This window comes from Cucumis melo, chromosome 5 (assembly GCF_025177605.1).
Source record: "Cucumis melo cultivar AY chromosome 5, USDA_Cmelo_AY_1.0, whole genome shotgun sequence".
In the NCBI taxonomy this organism is placed as follows: Eukaryota; Viridiplantae; Streptophyta; class Magnoliopsida; order Cucurbitales; family Cucurbitaceae; genus Cucumis; species Cucumis melo.
The window spans coordinates 19446474-19463810 of NC_066861.1; positions in this window are offsets into that span (position 1 = coordinate 19446474).

Consider the following 17337-nt stretch of genomic DNA (forward strand, 5'->3'; position numbering starts at 1 on the left):
TTGTAAAGTAACTCATAGTTTTGCAACTTTACTTCTAACGCTATTACACATACAACATTATTTGACAATAGAAGAAATATGGCCCTTTAATATCGATTGGCAACCAACGTCTTTGCTAGTGTTATTAAAGGCTTTTAATGTCAATTGGGCTTTAATGTCAGTTTTAAACCAATATCTTCGATAGCGTTATTGATGACCTTTAATGTCGGTTGGTCTCCGATGTCAGTTTACAACTGACATTAAAGAGGCCTTTAATGTCAGCTTAAAACCGACATTAAAGTCTTGTCTTCTAGGTCCATTTTTACAAATTTATTTTTATTAAATTCTTGCATCATTGTCCATTTTTTATGTCCCCAAATAGTTAAAAATCAATATTATTTGTCTCGGGTTATGTCTAACAATGTTTTTTTAGAAACTATAATATTTCTCTTTTACTTATATATATATACACAAAATCATATCTTAATATACAACTTGGCTCCAAACACAAAGAAAGTGAAAATTTTAACTATTACATTGATTATCCTTTACAAAAAAAAAAAAAAAAACATTGAGAGAAATAACAGAAGTTGCAACCAATAATAGGCTAGGATTCTCCACAAATAACTAGCTCCAAGTTCTTTGTGTCACGAAGATGAGGGCCTGACTAATTGTACTCACTTGTAGTCATTTCTTCTATTGCAGTCAGCTTATTTCATTCCAAGGAAATCCACTTACACTGCTAGTAAGTAGGGACACTATATATGACTGAGATAGTGAGACTGCATGGAGTGCCTGTATCAATAGTTTCTGACATATATGCTCATTTCACTTCAAAGCTCTGGAAAGGACTTCAAATTTCCTTGGACACAAGATTAGATTTTAGTACAACATTTCACCCTCAGATCGATGGTCAAATAGAGCGGTTGAACCAAATCTTGGAGGATATGCTGCAAGCTTGAGTGTTGGAGTTTTCAGGGAGTTGGGACTCTCATTTGCATTTGATGGAGTTCGCCTATAACAACAGCTATCAGGCTACCATTGGATTGACATCATTTGAAGCTCTGTATGGTAGGAATTGTAGATCTTCTATGTGTTGGAGTGAGGTTGGTGAGTAGAGAATGTTAGACCCTAAGCTAGTTCAGACCACCAATGCAGCCATACGAAAGATTAAAGCTCGTATGTTAACAACGTAGAGCAGACAGAAGAGTTATGCTGATGAATGACATAATGATCTCGAGTTTGATGTGGGAGACATGCTTTTTCTGAAGGTAGCACCTACAAAGGGTGTTTTGAGATTTTAGAAGAAGGAAAAGCTAAGCCCACGTTTTTTAAGGCCATTTAAGATACTTGAATGGATTAGCCCTATAGCTTATCGTTTGGCATTGCCTCCGTCATTCTTTGCAGTTCATGATGTATTCCATGACTTTATGTTGAGGAAGTATGTAGTAGACCCGACGCATGTAGTTGACTTTGAACCGATGCAAATTAATGAGCATTTGAGCTATGAGAAGCAACCCGTTGAAATTTTGGTAAGATAGGTCAAGCTGCTTCGTAATAGAGGAATTGGACTAGTTAAAGTCCTTTGGCAAAACCACGGAGTTGAAGAGGCCAGATAGGAAAGAGAGGATGACATGAGAGCCCAGTATCCCAAGTTATTCGAGGATTAAAACTTTTGAGAACGAAAATTTCTAAAAAGAGGGAAGATTGTAACACCCCAAACTAAGGTAATTTTAATTTTAATTATCTTAAGTTTAATTTTAACCATGTTGAAATTATTTTGGGTGTTATTTGAGTTAATTGTTTAAATTGTTTGATTTTGTGGGAAGTAGGATTGATTAAATATTTTGGGAGAATATTTAGTTAGTTTGAAGATTTGGAATTTTTTATGTTACGAAGGATTTGTTTTAAGTGAATTGTGATTGGTTGATTTATATTTGGTCTGAGTGAATTATGATTAGTTATATATATGATTATATAATTAATTAAATTATGAAATTAAGATAATTATATTATGAAAATAATATAATTATTTAAGGATATATATGTTATTTTAGGAATATAGAAGTTGATGTGATTGAGGAGAGAGAAATATTTGATTTTATTTTGGAGAAAAAATAAAAGAAGAAAGAAAGGAATGATGTGATTGGTTATTAAATGAAGAGAGAGAATGTGTTTTGGTTTTTTTTTTAAAAGGAAATAAAGAGAAAAGAGGATTATTAAATAGTAATAATAACAATAATATTATTACAATAATAATATTATTATTGTTATTAAATAGGATCCCTCGATCGACGTGCTAAATAAAACAACCATGTTCTTCTTTTTCTTCCTTTCACATTACCCTAGTCGTCGCTTGGATCTTTTTCTCCATCGCCACCGTCTGCCTAAGTCGAACGTTTAGATCCATGAGTCTCCTTTGTTCATCGTCCATCTGTCATTCATTTCATGCAGCTGAACTCTAGCCATCTCAAAGCTTCATTTTTCGTCAAAGCTCACGTTGCACGGTTTCCACTCTCTGTCGTTGAAGGTTCGAGCCACTTTATCTTCATTCTCTGTCGATCACAAGCCTCCTCCATCGAGTGCCACCTGAGCTGTATCCCTTAAACTAGTCGATCATCCACGCCAATCGAGCTGCACACAACGCCAGCCGCCTTCTCCCCTTCAGCCGCTAAGTGAGCTACTTTCTGCCTCCAGCCTAGCCGATCTCCTCTCTTACTCAAGCCATTTTCCTATCTCACTAAGCTGTGCGAGCCACCTACCTATTTCTAGTTAAGCCGCCAAGCCACCAAGTTTATTTTAGCCTTTTCCCTCATATTTTAGAATATTTTTGGTAAGTTTTAATGAATTTTGGGTAATATCCATGAGAGGTAAATTTTGGACACTAAATAAATTAATTTTGGATTTAACTTGAATTTTGGAACATTTTTCTTGAAGTATTTTTAGTTAAATCTTGAAAGTAGTTACCTAAGAAATTCTGCCTCAAAGGTTGAGTTGGTTTCAACCCTATTTGTTGGTAAGTTGGAAACCTTAATTAAATTTTGGTAAATATTTGTTAAAAAATTATTAAATTAATTTTGTTTGTATTTAGGACTGGACTGTTTGGGAAAGTTTGGTTATTACTGTTAGGAATATTTATCTGTTTGTTAATATTAAGGTAAAAGATTCTCCTACTAGACCGTCATACTGAAATTAAGACTTTGCATGTGATTTCCCTATTATGCATTGATGTAGCTAAAATGCACAATGTATTGTTGATGTATGATGATGATTGGTAGTTATGACTAAGTTATGGTGATGATGATGACTTATTATGTAAATGTTAATGCATGAAGTATTAATCACACGATTGAAAGCATTATGATTAATTTTCATGTCATGTTTATGATGTTATGATGTGCTTACATGTTATGGATAGGGTGTTTTGTAAACTTTATCTATTAGAGTCGTACCCACATGGATGTCCCTCGGGATCACCACCTTTTAATGACTATGTGGTCTGACGGGATCACCAGTTTCATGAGATGTTATGTATATAAGTGGTCTGATGGGTCACTTACAACCCGATTGTCTTAAGTGTTCCTTCGGGTTCACTGAACACCAGTTTGTCCTAGGTGTTCTTTCAAGTTCACCAAAGACTATTTTTTTCCTAGGTGTTCCTTTGGGTTCACCGAAGACCAGAGATGTTCCTACGGGATCATTAGATTGTGTGTGATCGAGAACGCTCTAGTTTAGGGGCACTTCTTTACAAGGCTCTAATGGAAAGTTAACAGACACCCAGCGAAACTAGTAGTAGGTCCCTTACTGAGTATATGTTTATACTCACTCTTTCTATGTTTAATCTTTTCAGACAGAGGTCTCGTAAGGGTAGAGAAAAGCTGGCAAATGACAAGAAGTGACCGTGATGTGCCATAAGGAAACTTTTTGCTTCCACTTTTACTTTACAGTTATGATTTCAGTATTTTTGTATTCTTTGGTTATTTTTTATAATACTAGATAGGACTCGAGTTAGGATTTTATTTTAGATTTATCTTTACATACATTTATTTATTTATAATTTTAAATGAACATTTGAGGTTTTGCACTCAAAGTTAGTGTTGTTTTCTCATTTAGTTAAGAAATTTTTTATTTTCTTTTAGTAGTAATGACCTCAGCTTAGTATAAAGAGTTGAGTACATGCCAAATCCAAAAACATCAGTCTTTTATGAAGATTTTCATTATAGTGCTTGTAGCAATTTGACTATTCTCCCGACATTAGTATGATAAAAAAAAGAATATTTTAATAATCAAATAACAAATGGGGTATTGATTAAAGTTTTAAATAATACAAACTTGTAAGGAGAAGACGACCCAATAATACAAACCTGCAAAGAGACCATCACAACTTTAAGTATGAGAAAATAAATCCAAACAACAAACAAAAAGGAGGTCCTTTTCCATCTTAGGTTGAAACACATTAATTCTTGAAAAAAAAAAGTCAAGATAACAAAAACATTCAGTTCTTTCAGATTCTCCATTTGCATAAACAATGAATCAATGAATTTGAGCCCTACCTGTTCTGTTTTCTATTCTTTGAGAATCAATTGGTCATAACTCAACATCAACCAATATTGCAAAACCACAAAAAGTCGTGGAGTCAACATTGGCGGCGAACGATGGGGTAACGGCTGAGGTGCGATGATGGAGGCAGGAGTGATTAACTTTGGAAGGAATGGAAAAATCGTGGGCAAGGGAAGAAGAGAAAGCTTCAATTTTTTAACAAATTAAAAAAATAAATAAATAATAAAAAGAGCTTTAATGTCGGTTCTAAAAAAGGTGGATGTTTAATGTCAGTTTTAAAATGACATTAAATCTCTATCTTTAATGTCGGTTTTAAACCGACATTAAACATCCACCTTTTGAAAATTGACATTAAAGCACATTATTCATTTTTTCCATCCAACATTAAGCGGAAAATTTCTTCTAGTGTGAGTGAAGTTTTAAAATAGTATGTGCTTTATGGCCTTGCACGTATATCTCATTTTAGTGAACGTTTTAGGAATGTGCCCAGAATTCTATAGGAAGCGGTCCTCACTAGGGGTGTTCAAAAAAACCGGTAACCCGACCAACCCGGATTACCCAACTCAAATCGTAAGGGTTGGGTTGGGTTAAATTTTATGTTGGGTTGGGTTGGGTTGGGTTAGAAAATTGGAGAAAAAAAGGTTGAGTCGGGTTGTCGGGATTGTGCAAGTTAGAGGTAGGGTTGACCCGGCCCAACCCGATTATATATACATATATAGATACATATATATATATACCTAAAACCTAAAAGTAAACCTTATTTTGAATTAACATTCTATACTTGAAATTTGAATGTATAACACACATATATATTTGTCACCTTGTACCTTGAATAATAATTTGTTCACCTTGCATATTGAAAAATAATATGAAAATTTGTCTAAATAAATTATGGAGAGATGAAAAAAAAAAACAACCCGCCAACCCAACCCGGCTCAACCCGAATTTTTTGGGTTGGATTGACCCTTACGAATTGAACCGATAGGGTTCATTTTTTGCCAACCTGGATACTTTGGGTTTTGGTCCATAATTTTCTTCCAATCCGGCTCAACCCGGCTTATGTACACCCCTAGTCCTCACTTCCATATTTACAAAGGTGAATCTATCGAAAGTACTCTTATAGCTAAGTACCCTACTTGATATCAAGTATAGATTTCATTAAGAATAAAGTTCAACCTCCTCATTCGCTTCAAGATCTCATGTTAGTCACTAAATCATAAGAATGGAACTCCTGATCATTTAGCATGATTCTCGTCATATTACTTGTGATCAGTTATTATCTATTGAACTTGTTTCTTGGGATCTCTAGTCTTTCAAGTTGGGCCTCACAGTAATTCAAATTTTAATAAGCTTGTGTCCCATTTGTCAAAGGATCAACCAAGTTGTCATCAGACCATACATAATCCACTATTACTACACCAGTAGTGAGCAATTCTTTAATGGTACCGTACTTACGACGTATTTGTCATTTCTTACTGTTACAATAACAGCTCTAAACTTTTGGGATAGCCATAGTACTATAACAATGGATTAGTATGGCTGGAATCAGTCTTTCTCATGTGGGAATCTCTTATAGCAAGCTTCGAACCAACTTGCTTCTTCATTAGCAATAGCTAGTGCTATCATCTCTGACTCCATCATTTACTGGGAGAATATTGTCTGTTTGTTGGATTTCCAAGCAACAGCTCCTCCTGCTATATTAAAAAGATAGCCACTTGTAGTCTTTGAGTTATCTAAAAGGAAGTTCCAATCAGCATCGTTATAACCTTCAAGTACAGCGGGAAACTTTTATAATGTAATCCTAGGTTTTGGGTTTTCTTAAGATATCTCATTACTCTTTCTATTGCATTCTAGTGTTCTATACTAGTTTTGCTAGTAAACCTACATAGTAATCCTACTGCATAAGCTATGTCTGGTTTAGTGCAATCAACAGCATACCTCAAACTATCTATGATACTAATGTACTTGGATTGGTTAACACTGTCACCAGTGTTTTTGAATAATTTAACACTAGTGTCATAAGGTGTACAAGCTGGTTTACTTTCGAAGTAGTTATACTTCTTTAGAATCTTTTCTATGTAATGAGATTGATTTACAAAATTTCCATTTTTAATTATGGTAATTTTGATACCTAGGATTACATCAGCTTCTCCTAAGTCTTTCATGTCAAAGTTTGCACTCAACATAGATTTTACATCATTCATGACGTGCAAGTTTGATCCAAAGATTAACATGTCATCTACGTATAAGCATATGATAGTACATAACCTGAATCTTTTTGACATGATTAAGTTGTCAAACTTTTCGTGCCATTACTTGGGAGCTTGTTTAGGCCGTAGAGGGATTTATCTACTTTACAAACTTAGAATTCTTGACCGTGAATTATGAAACCTTCATATTGTTGCATATAAATCTCTTCTTCTAAATCACTATTTAGGAAGGAAGTTTTGACATCCATCTGATGGACTAAAAGATTATTCAGGACAGTTATAGATATCAACACTCTAATTTAGGTGATTCTAATGACCGGGAAAAAAGTATCGAAGAAATCTATGTTTTCCCTCTGCATAAATCATTTTGCTACTAATTTAGCCTTATACTTATCTACTGATCCATAAGGTTTGAGTTTCTTCCTTAAAACTCATTTGCAGCTTATTGCTTTACAGCCAGAGGGTAAGTCAACTAGGTGCCAAGTTCTATTAGATTCAAGAGAGTCCATTTCATCATTGATAGCTTCTTGCCATAAATTTCCATCTACTGAAGATAAGGCTTTTGTTAGATCTTTTGAATCTTCTATGTTATTTCGAAGTCTTCTCCAAAGTCTTTTATGATTCCATATCTCTTGCTTCTTCTAGGTTTAGGATCTACTTCATTTTCTCAAGTTTGGATCATAATTGAAGGTAGACTACTGAAACTTATGCCCCCACTAATTGGACCATTTAAGCCCCCACTATTTTTAGATTTAAAAGGAAATCTATCCTTAAAAAAAATATACGCCATTCGATTCTATGATTATTTTGTTTTCTAAGTCATAGAACTTATAGGCTTTACTGTTTTCAGCGTATCCTATGAAGACATATTCATAGGCTTTACTTTCTAGTTTCCTTCTTTTTGGATCAGGTATTCTAACATAGGCTAGACAACGCCAAGTTTTAAGATAAGACAAGTTTGGTGTTTTATGTTTAAGGACTTCGTATGGTGAAGTTTTACTGTTTGACTTGGGAATTCTATTAAGGACATAATTAACAACTTTAATTATTTCACCCCACCAAGATGGTGCTGCTCCTGATTCAAGTAAGATAGCAATTACTAACTCAGTTAGAGTTCTATTATCTTCTTCTGCTTTTCTATTCATTTCAATTACTAACTCAATTACTAACTTGTGTATTATTCCTTTTGAGTTATAAAACTCATTGAAGGCAACTGAATCATATTTAGTTCCTCTATCATTACGAAGTCTCTTAACTCTTTTGTTAAATTGATTCTCTATTTCAGTTACAAACACCTTGAACATATTAAAGTGAAGTCAGAATAGTCATCTATAAAGGTTATTGCATACCTTTTACTGTTTCTAGTTAATATGTCATAAAATTCACATAAGTCAGAATGAATTAATTCTAAAGGCTCTGTTACTCTAGTTACAGAATTATGCGAGGTTTTTGTTATCTTAGCTTGACTACAACATGCACATTTCTCAAAATCATGCAAAGATAGCTTAGGTATAAGTTTTAACCTACTCATGTGGCTAATTAGCCTTTTATTAACATGACAAAGTCTAGCATGTCAAACATTAAAAGAAGACAACATATAAATAGAAGATAAATTCTTATTAATTTCCAAATTCAACTTGAACATGCCATCAGTAGTGTAACCCTCTCCTATAAATACATTATTTTAGTTAAGGTTAACAAGTCTGATCCTATGGTTTGTGCGAAGCCAACCTTGTTGAGGATGAAGGAATGGAATTCCTAAAGCGAAAGCTTATGAACGCCCGTGCGAGTGAAATTCAATTTATGAAACCAATAAATTCAAAGAAAAATAATAAACATGCTTTTCATGGAAAAAGTGAAAATAAACTGACCTTTGTAGAACCAATTCAATTCTTCTTCCAAGCTTGGCACCACAAAATCTTCCTCGTTATTCTCCAAGTAAAGAATCACAGAGAGTTGTGGGCTTCTGTAATTTTGGTGAGGGAAGAAGCTTTTTGAGAGAATTTTCTTTTGTTGGGATACAGAGAGATCGTAAGATTGTTTTCGCTGTTAAAAAAAAACTTTCTTTTTATTTTCTTTTAAAACAAATCTCAACAATGGAGGGAGTTATTCTATTCTATTTAAATATATTAATATATATATATATATATATTAATTAAATTAAATAAAATCAATATAAATTTAATTAATATATATTATATCTCATATAACATAAAATTAATATAAATTTAATTACAAATATATTATATCTCATATAATATAAACTTTATATTATATCATATATAATATAACCAATGATTTAGATCTCTCATATAATCTATAGTTCTAATATGAATCGAATTCAATTTTAACCTATAGTTTATTTATGAATTTCATTCATATTATTATTATTATTTGAATCATATTCAAATATTAACTTCTCTCATAAAAAACTTTACATTATAATGTATCAAATAAATTATATTAATTGTATCATATACAATTTATTCCCTTTAATCAATTTGAACAATTCAAATTAAACCAAAATAAATTTGATTCTCATTTATCCTTATTGAGCTAACAAGGGGACCTTATGGACCTACAGATTGAAGCTCTAATGAAATGAGATTAATTAATTAAACTCTTTAATTAAATTTAATCTCTATTCATTAACTATTAGTCATTCCACTAAAGACTAATAGTTGCACTCTTCTAACTGTAGATATATTTTTGTGTCCATTAGATATAACCAATCAACAGTGCAATGACCCTTCACAAATTGCTCGTAAGTACAGCTAGGCCAAAAATTACCGTTTTGCCCCTGTAGTTACATCTAACTCCTTAAGTACCATTGATTCCTCTAATGAACAATAATTATAGTCCTACTATAACTGAACTCCTCTCAGGCCAAGAGAGGGTGTGGCGCCACATTGTTCAAGCCCTGAAATCAACCCTTAAGAGAGCAAATTCTCTACTTACTCCATCTATAGAGAAGGAGTGAATTCCTTCTTGTGTAGCTGCGTTCCTAGCTCCCCATTCAGACGAATCCCCAAAATGGTAGGCATATTGAGTCGGCTACATAGGCCACTCTCACCCATACAAATCAAAGGATCGCCTACATAGGCAGGAGTTCACAACTCACTCAAGATTCAGGTCAAGTCACTTATAGTCATCCTGGTGAAATGTAGTCTCAACTAGTAACGGTGTTAATAAGAGAGACTATTCATTTCATGGTCCGGTCTTATACAAACTCTTTGTATAGAATACCCCCGCTCTAATGTCTCGACATAAATGATTAGGATCAAATCATTTGTAGCACTTTAGAACAATTGTAACAACTACAAAGCAGACCGTATTCGTAGTGTCACCAGGATAAGGTATCCAGCCTTATCCATTTACTACAGACCATTTAGGTTATCACTTAAACATGATCCACTTGTATGTCTCTACATACATGTTTAGGTTACAGAAGATAACCTTGGATGTTAGTTTATTGGTTTTGTGAGTTAATGCAACTAAATATCAAATAAAATAAAACACTTTATTTTATTAGATAAATAAAAAGTTTGTATTATATATACAATTACAAACTACAAGACCACGAGATTTAGGGCATCAACCCCAACAATCTCCCACTTGTCCTAAAGCTAGTGGGGTGTACAAAATAAAAAATAAAATACTATAATAGTACACAAAACAAGAAACTAGGGCATACAATATGCACCCAGTAAATCTCCCACTTGCCCTAGGTTAAATGTGGCATGTCACGTAGACCCAGACTCTCTAGGTGACCCTCAAACACCTTAGCCGTGAGGGGCTTTGTAAACGGATCAGCAACATTGTGTGTCGAAGCTATCTGTGTGACGATCACGTCCCCTCGATGCACTATCTCTCGAATCAAGTGATACTTGCGCTCAATATGCTTTCCACGCTTGTGGCTTCTGGGCTCCCTAGAATTAGCCACAGCCCCACTATTATCACAGTAAAGAGTAATTGGCTTTGACATGTTTGGAACTACTTCCAAATCAATCAAGAAATTTCTAAGCCAAACAGCCTCTTTGGCAGCTTCACAAGCTGCAACGTACTCTGCCTCCATAGTGGAGTCAGCAATACATCCTTGCTTGATACTTCTCCAAACTACAGCTCCTCCGTTAAGAGTGAACACTGAACCTGAAGTAGATTTCCTAGAATCTCTATCAGTCTGAAAGTCAGAGTCTGTGTATCCTGTAAGAATCAAATCCTTAGAACCATACACAAGCGTGTAGTCCCTCGTTCTCCTAAGATACTTGAGGATAGTTTTAACGGCAGTCCAATGAGCTAATCCTGGATTAGATTGATATCTACTGACTATCCCCACCGCATAACAAATGTCAGGTCTAGTACATAACATCGCATACATCAAGCTGCCAACAGCTGATGCATAGGGGATATGTCTCATTTCCTCAACGTCTTGAGGTGTCTTAGGACACTGTTCCTTAGACAAAGTAACTCCATGCCTGAAAGGTAGTAAGCCTCTCTTGGAGTTTTGCATTGAATATTTAACAACTATTTTGTCAATATACGATGCTTGAGACAAAGCTAGCATTTTGTTCTTACGATCTCTAAAGATCTGAATACCCAGAACAAATTGTGCCTCTCCCAAATCTTTCATTTGAAATTGGGTTGCTAGCCATTGTTTGATGTCAGTTAGTAAACCTATATCATTCCCAATGAGTAGGATATCATCTACGTACAAAACTAAGAAAGCTACTGATTTGTTGATGATTCTTTTGTAGACACAAGGTTCATCAACGATTTGATCAAATCCATAAGATTTTATTGCGGTATCGAATCTTATGTTCCAAGATCGAGAAGCTTGTTTTAATCCATAAATAGAACGATTAAGCTTGCAAATCTTTTGCTCTTGACCTGGAATTATGAATCCTTCTGGTTGTTGCATATAGATGGTCTCCTCAAGATTGCCATTCAAAAAGGCAGTCTTTACATCCATTTGCCAAATCTCATAGTCAAAATATGCAGCAATGGACAAAAGTATTCGAATAGACTTTAACATGGCAACAGGTGAGAAAGTCTCCTCATAGTCAACTCCCTCAACTTGGGTATAACCCTTTGCCACTAGTCTAGCTTTAAAAGTTTGTACCTTACCATCTGCACCTCTTTTTCTCTTGTAGATCCATTTACAACCTATAGGTTTTACCCCATCAGGTTGATCTACAAGATCCCATACCGAATTGAAGTACATAGACTCCAATTCAAGATTCATAGCTTTGATCCATTCATCTTTATCCACATCCTCCATTGCCTTCTTAAAAGTCAATGGATCCTCAATGTCGCCATCAGATATGACAGTTAAGGTTTCAGTTAAACTCATATAACGAATAGGTAAGTTTGTAACCCTCCCACTTCGTCGAGGTTCCCTCAACGATTGAGGTTGATGTGTCCTAGTAGATGAACCGACATGAACAACTCTTGTTAATGCACTAGGCTCTTCAACAACTCTTGTTGAAGGTTCATTTAATACTATCTTACTACGCGGTTTGTGCTCCCTTATGTGGTCCTCTTCTAAAAATGTAGCATTTGTCGATACAAACACTTTATTATCTTTAGGATCATAGAAGTAACCACCTCTAGTTCCTTTGGGGTAGCCTACAAATAAACATAATTTTGAACGAGGTTCCAATTTCTTAGGGTTATTCTCAAGCACGTGTGCTGGACAACCCCAAATTCTGAAATGACGTAAACTACCTTTACGACCATTCCATAATTTTAAAGGTGTTTCAGAAACACTTTTAGATGGAACACAATTCAAAATATAGACTGCAGTTTGCACTGCATAACCCCAAAACGAATTAGGTAAGTGAGCGTAACTCATCATAGACCGAACCATGTCCAACAAGGTTCGATTTCTCCTTTCTGATACACCATTCTGTTGAGGTGTACCAGGTGCTGAGAGTTGAGATACAATTCCACATTCCATCAAATAGTTTTGGAATTTCAAATCCATATACTCTCCACCTCGATCCGATCGAAATGTTTTAATAGTTTTACTTAATGCGTTTTCAACTTCAGCCTTGTATTCCTTGAACTTTTCATGGGCTTCAGACTTATGTTGCATTAAATAAACATACCCATATCTTGAATAATCATCAGTAAAAGTGATGAAATATTCAAATCCTCCTCTTGCTTTAACATTCATAGGACCACATAGATCTGAATGTACAAGTTCTAGAGGTTCTTTGGCCCTATGACCTTTTCCAGTAAAAGGTCTTTTGGTCATCTTACCTTCAAGGCATGACTCACATACAGGTAAAGAATTTTCTTCTAACTCACTTAGAAGTCCATTCTTTACTAATCTCTCAATCCTATTGAGATTTATATGCCCTAATCTTAGGTGCCAAAGATGAGCATTTTCTTTTGGAGAAATTTTAAGTCTTTTATTTTGAGTTATTGCAGTTTTGAACATTTCAGTATTAAGAAAAGCTTTAGATGTTAATGATCTTAACACATAAAGATTATTTTCTAACTTTGCAGAACAAATCTCAACACCATTTTTGTAAATAAACACTTTATTTACATTAAAAGTTAACGAGTAAGATTGTTCTAGTAAGCACTTTACAGAAATCAAATTCCTTTTTAAATCAGGAACAACATATACATTTTCTAATAAAAGAAAAGATTTCTGTAAACAAAGTCGAAGCCCTCCCACTGCAATTGCTGAGACGACATGCCCAGTTCCAACTCGCATCGTCATCTCTCCAGTCTCCAACTGCCGCCAGGAACTAATTCCCTGAAATGAAGAACAAACATGATTAGTGGCACCTGAATCTATTATCCAGGCTGAATCATCATTTTCCACTAAACAAGTCTCTAGCACTAGTAAATCATATTTACCTTGTTTAGCCTTCTTCTTTTCTGCCAAGTACTTGGGACAGTTTCTCTTCCAATGTCCCTCTTGGTTGCAATGGAAACATATTCCCTTTGCAGCTTTGGCTTTCTTGGTCGTTTTAGCAGCAGCGAGGTTAGCTTTATTTCCTTGGCCACCCTTCTTCTTCTTCTTCCACTTCTTATTGCCAGATGAAGAAGGCATAGACTTAGTTCCTGAGGTCGAACCTCTATGGAACTTTCTTGTGAAAGTAGCAACATTTGCCTCTCCCTTCTGTCCCTTGATTTTCATCAGAGACTCAAAAGTCTGTAGCTCGTTGAGAAGGGTGGTAAGGGTATAAGCAATCTTATTCATAACAGCATTGCTTCTAAATTGCAGGAAACTCTCTGGCAGAGATTCCAAAATAAAGCTAACCTGACTGGCTTCATCGATGACAGCCCCATTCATTTCTGCCACGTTGAAATGAACCATCATATTGAGAACATGTTCTCGCACTGAGGCTCCCTCATTCATACGGGCATTATAAATGTATTTCAGAGCATCATGCTTGATCTGATAAGAGGCCTGACCAAACATCTCCTGCAAGGAGTCCATAATCTCACGAGCAGTGAGCATTGATTCATGTTTCTTGGCCAATACTTCAGATAAGCTTGCCAAGATGTATGCTCGGGCTTTTTCATTTGCCTTGGCCCAACGCTCATATGGTTCTCGAACAGTTCGAGTTGCATTAGCAGCTGGGACTTGAGGACACTCCTCAACTAGGACAAATCTAAGGTCATCGATGATTAGCACAGTGTTGATAGTATTTTTCCAAGATGCATAATTATTGCCATTAAGTTTATCAGCAGCCAGCATATTCAAAGTAGCACTCGTCATTATCAAATTACTGAAAACATACAATTTATTTATATTAGTTATACTAGCATTTTCCATATAAAACCAATCAATTTAGCAAAATTTTAATGTATCCTAAGTGATATCTATTTTGCAATGATGCTTCAGTGAGGTAGGATAAAAATCTCCGTAGGGTGATTAATTATCCCTTCACTAAATTGAGACAATCTCAACTAAATATTACACTAGAATAACTCTTATTCCTATAATAGTTAGTCATCATTGTTTAGTCAAGAAATGATTAACTTACTTAAAAATTTCTTGTAAGTGTAACCTTTCATTTCAGATTCTAGAGTTCCGCCCCAATAAGTAATCCGTAGGGAAAAAACCGATTGGAGCAAAAACTAAAGAAATCTTATCCATTTCTGGAGTTTGAGTAAAATCTAATGCAAACACCTTCCGTAGGGGAACACAAGCAAAGGTGCCTCAAGGCCAAGCATGAGAATTTACTTAAAACTAATGAAAGAGACCGCGGGATGTGTTGACACACATCCCTCTCCCACTTACTATAAACACTATCTCCATTCACCTTGTTATTGACTTACACAAACACCATCCGTAGGGGGACACAAGCAAAGGTGCCTCGAGGCCGAGCATAAGTCTCACGGTGTGAATGTTTAAGGAGAAACATGAAAAGAAAAATGAAGTATCATATACCTCATTTCCTCCCACTTAGTGTTTTACTTAAAAAAAACAACTTAGAAAATACGGCTAATTATTTATCTAAGTCCATTGTTAAATTGGCCCAATATAACTCTTATATTGGATAGTTTAACAATATATGATTATTGTTCATCAAACACTTTGATAAATATAATCATGTATTGTATGCTTATAAAATGTTTGACTAATTCACCTTCCAGGTCAGTTCCCAGGTAGGGGTGTTCCGTTACCGTCAGCTTAAGTACCCCAGCCTAGACAGAACCTTCCTTAGACAAAGGTCCCTTATAGACAAATATTTTATAAATTTAATCTTTTATTGATATCATTTTAATCCTAATAAAACGAGAAAAGATTAACCCTATTTCTAATCTCATTAGAAATATTATTCATTAAGGTCTAGGTGAATTAATTTTAAACTATTTAAAACTAATTGTGACCTTATGTTAGCATGCAACTCTTTATTATAGATTTTAATTCTAAATTCATAAACTTATAACACTTATAAGGAAAGAAAATAATTAAAATCTATAAACATGCAATTCTAATGTCATTTAATATATATATTCTCTAAGTAATGACATGCTCAATGCATTTTCATTTTCATCACACAATACAACAATTATATTAATGCAATGAAAATAAAAACATCCATCAATCAAACTATATAATACAACATGTTAAATTATAGGATGATGCATGGATATATTAATTATACATGCTATCATATAATATAACAATTATATTAAATATGATGCATGAGCATGCTTAGAAAATCATGCAACTAAAATACAACACTTATATTTAAGTATGATGCATGATAATTATAATCCTAAGGTGGGATTTTAAACTATATGACATACATTATGTATATAATTAGTTTAATAAAACATCACATGCAATAAAAGATTAAAAGCAAAATAGACCGAATTTGGCACTCCTAAAAAAATAATCAAATTAATATAATCAAATTATATTAATTTAATTAATTAAAACCAAAAAAAATGAAAAACTGCACAATCTGGAACTCGAAGCCACGACCTCTTGCAACAGAAATGGACAACCAGCCACTGCACCAGGAAGCAATCCTCGATGTTTGAAAGACGCGCGTAAAGGATATATTTGTTTTGTTGTTTTTTTTTTTTTAATAACAAAATCTGCTGCAACTCTGTACAGATTTGAATCTGTACGAACTGGAAAAAAAACTCCGTAATGCCTCCGAAAATCGTTCATCAACCCAGCAACACTTGCCTCGAACGACATGGACTTACAGACTCGATTACAGAATTAAAATGGCCAAAACAACAGCCCCTTACATCAATCAAATTAATGAAAAATAAAAAAAAACTGTAATCTAAGGTGCCAAAATCGAAAACATCTAGTTTGCAAACCCACATACAACAATGCAGAGAAAAAATACCCACCTTTTCTTTGAATTTTGTTTCAAAAAAAATTGAAAAAACAATTGCACGATTTGGCTCTGATACCAATTGAAGGAATGGAATTCCTAAAGCGAAAGCTTATGAACGCCCGTGCGAGTGAAATTCAATTTATGAAACCAATAAATTCAAAGAAAAATAATAAACATGCTTTTCATGGAAAAAGTGAAAATAAACTGACCTTTGTAGAACCAATTCAATTCTTCTTCCAAGCTTGGCACCACAAAATCTTCCTCGTTATTCTCCAAGTAAAGAATCACAGAGAGTTGTGGGCTTCTGTAATTTTGGTGAGGGAAGAAGCTTTTTGAGAGAATTTTCTTTTGTTGGGATACAGAGAGATCGTAAGATTGTTTTCGCTGTTAAAAAAAAACTTTCTTTTTATTTTCTTTTAAAACAAATCTCAACAATGGAGGGAGTTATTCTATTCTATTTAAATATATTAATATATATATATATATATATATATTAATTAAATTAAATAAAATCAATATAAATTTAATTAATATATATTATATCTCATATAACATAAAATTAATATAAATTTAATTACAAATATATTATATCTCATATAATATAAACTTTATATTATATCATATATAATATAACCAATGATTTAGATCTCTCATATAATCTATAGTTCTAATATGAATCGAATTCAATTTTAACCTATAGTTTATTTATGAATTTCATTCATATTATTATTATTATTTGAATCATATTCAAATATTAACTT